We start from the raw sequence: 3592 nt of genomic DNA on the forward strand, positions 1-3592 counted from the left end.
CATTAGCTTCTTGCCTTGCCAGAGTCAAAAGAGCCCAAGCTTTAGGATTTCCAAAGCAGATTGCTTCTTGGTTTTGGGATTCCACACCAGCAGGACAAAAACGCAGAAAGAGAATATATAAACAGGCCATGTTTGGACTTCACTTCAGAAGCATGCTTCCTGCAGATCACCATTTCTAGTCAACGGGCTCAGTGTCCATGAATTGTGTATCCAAGAACATCCTGAAGCCAGAATGTCTTCTCAGAAAAATGGGGGTGGGGGGGACACACAGTGGCACGTGGTATTTTTAAATAAATGATTGAATTTGAAGCAACTGAAAAAAAATTGAGTTCAGAACTAAACAAAGAATTCACAGCTGAGGAAAGTCGAATGGCTGAGAAACACCTAAAGAAATGTTTAACATCTTTAGTCAGAAGGGAAATGCAAATCAAAACAACCCTGAGATTTCACCTCACACCAGTGAGAATGACTAAGTTCAAAACTCAGGTGACAGCAAATGCTGGCAAGGATGTGGAGAAAGAGGAACACTCCTCCATTGTTGGTGGGATTGCAGACTGGTACAACCATTCTGGAAATCAGTCTGGAGGTTCCTCAGAAAATTGGACATTGAACTACCTGAGGACCCAGGTATACCATAATTAGGCCTATACCCAAAAGACGCCCCAACATATAAAAAAAGACACGTGCTCCACTATGTTCATAGCAGCCTTATTTATAATAGCCAGAAACTGGAAAGAACCCAGATGCCCTTCAACAGAGGAATGGATACAGAAAATGTGGTACATCTACACAATGGGATATTACTCAGCTATCAAAAACAATGACTTTATGAAATTCGTAGGCAAATGGTTGGAACTGGAAAATATCATCCTGAGTGAGGTAACCCAATCACAGAAAAACACACATGGTATGCACTCATTGATAAGTGGCTATTAGCCCAAATGCTTGAATTGTCCTAGATGCACAGAACACATGAAACTCAAGACGGATGATCAAAATGTGAATGCTTCACTCCTTCTTTAGAAGGGGAACAAGAATACCCTTGGCAGGGAATAGAGAGGCAAAGATTAAAACAGAGGCAGAAGGAACACCCATTCAGGACCTGTCCCACATGTGGCCCATACATATACAGCCACTCAATTAGACAAGATGGATGAAGCAAAGTGCAGGCCAGCAGGAACCGGATGTAGATCTCTCCTGAGAGACACAGCAAGAATACAGCAAATACATAGGCGAATGCCAGCAGCAAACCACTGAATTGAGAATAGGACCCCCGTTGAAGGAATCAGAGAAAGGACTGAAAGAGCTTGAAGGGTTTGAAGACCCCATATGAACAACAATGCCAAGCAACCAGAGCTTCCAGGGACTAAGCCACTACCTAAAGACTATACATGGACTGACCCTAGACTCTGACCTAATAGGTAGCAATGAATAGCCTAATAAGAGCACCAGTGGAAGGGGAAGCCCTTGGTCCTGCCAAGACTGAACCCCCAGTGAACGTGATTGTTGGGGGAGGGTGGCAATGAAGGGAAGATGGTGAGAGGAACACCCATATAGAGGGTGAGGGTAAGGGTGAGGGGTTAGGGGGATGTTTGCCCGGAAACCTGGAAAGGAAATAACATTCAAAATGTAAATAAGAAATACTCAATTTAATAAAAAAATTATGTATCATAACGGCTTCCCTAAAACTTAATTAAAAATTAGTAGTGGACTAGAAACTTTATTGATATCAATAAACACCTATCTGCATATATTGTTTATGTTGTATATACAAGAGTAACAATTGTTCACTTATACAGTCAAAGAGAAGGATAAACTTTTCAGCTGAAGGGAATCTGTGTAATGTGGAGTTTTAAGGTCATGCTTGTAGATTATGATCTCATGGAAATATAAATAGGAAGTGATACACTATGCTAATTTGATATAAGTATCATGCTGTTTTGTACATTTATTACCATTTCTCTTAACATGAATGGCTCTAAATAAAATGTTTGGTTTTGTACAGAATTCTTTATAATTTTATGTTTTAATGTACATATTACTAATTTTGATGAAATATATATCACTCATTTTATGGTTTTCCTTATTTTCCATATCGACCATCTACATGGTTGATACATACTGTTTTAAATCATCATAAATTCCCATATCTCAATTTATTATGAGTGAATTTCTACACTTAAATCTATATTATTCCAGGATCATTTGTATTTTAAAAGTATTGCTAATGAAAATTCATAGGTGTGTACTTGAAATATTGTGATTTTAGTAAGCATGAGGAATAAACACTACTTTAGTTATCATGAAAGATAAAGATTTTGCTTGCTTCAATGTATTATGTTTTGTGGGAATTAAGTTTTAAAATTTGTGAGTGTTAAATAAGGTTGATAAATAGCCTGAAGCTTTATTAAACGCTTTAAGAATATCAACTAATAATGTATTATTTTTGGTTTTGTTTTATATTTACTTAAAGTACCATTAAATTTTAACTCATAGTCCATTCTGTTTATGCACATTATAATAATATTAGAAGCTGGCAATGCACATCAGTAGTCAATAACTAGCCTAGTATATGCTGGGTGCTGGAACTAATGCCAAAGGTGTGATAGACCTGTTCCATACTTATAATAAATTAGTAAATTTAATTTCCCTAACTGCATCATTATTTAGGCACTATTTGTTCCCTTAGATTGTTTTATGTTATCTCAACAAAGTACCATACACTGGCAAAAGGGGGGGGGGGATCTAATTCTTTCAATTCTGAGCCAGAGAAGTCTACAATGAAGGAGGTTTGGACAGATTTTTCTAAAGTCATTATAAGATGGTTGGAAGCTATCACATGAGCAAAAGCATATATATGTCCAGGAGAAAAAGTTCAAGGGAGACAGGTGGAAGAGGAGGAGGAGGAGAATTCAGGGGAAAAAAAATTAAAAGTCCTAGTGTGGGGACCAATTAAGATTTTACGCCAGACCTATTCTAATGATAATACAGCCACTTACGTGGCAAAGAGTCCTTATGATATAATCATGTCATTTCAACGTGGCCATGTCTGTGATGAAATGCTCACTTGCAAAGTCTTGTAGGTTCACCATTGCAATTCGTAGTTATATATTCCATAACATAACCAATAATGTTCTATGTCATTACAGTACTTTACAATTTACAGAGTAACTTCTCAAGTGTCTCACTGATGCTTTTCAAATACCCTGTATGTACATGACATTGAATTTTGGGAGCATAGGTTTCAGTTAATAAAGCATTTCATTGTATATAATAAGAATGTGTGATGAAGCCCTTTCTTTTTTTATTGTTTTTTTTTATTTACATGTCAAGTGTTGTCCCCTTTCCTGGTTTTCTGTCTATAAACATCCTATCCCATTCCCCTCCCCCTTCTTCTAGAAGGATGATCCTCCACCCATGACCCACCCTTCCTACCTCTCTTACATGACATGCCCTTACACTGGGGGTGGGGATGGGGTGGGGATCAAGGATTGGCAGAACCAAGGGCATCTCCTCCCATTGGTGCCCAACAAGGCCATCCTCTGCTACATATGCAGCTAGAGCCATGGGTCTGTTCATGTGTACACTTCAG

The sequence above is a fragment of the Rattus norvegicus genome, chromosome 2 (genome assembly GCF_036323735.1).
Source record: "Rattus norvegicus strain BN/NHsdMcwi chromosome 2, GRCr8, whole genome shotgun sequence".
NCBI classification, from domain to species: domain Eukaryota; kingdom Metazoa; phylum Chordata; class Mammalia; order Rodentia; family Muridae; genus Rattus; species Rattus norvegicus.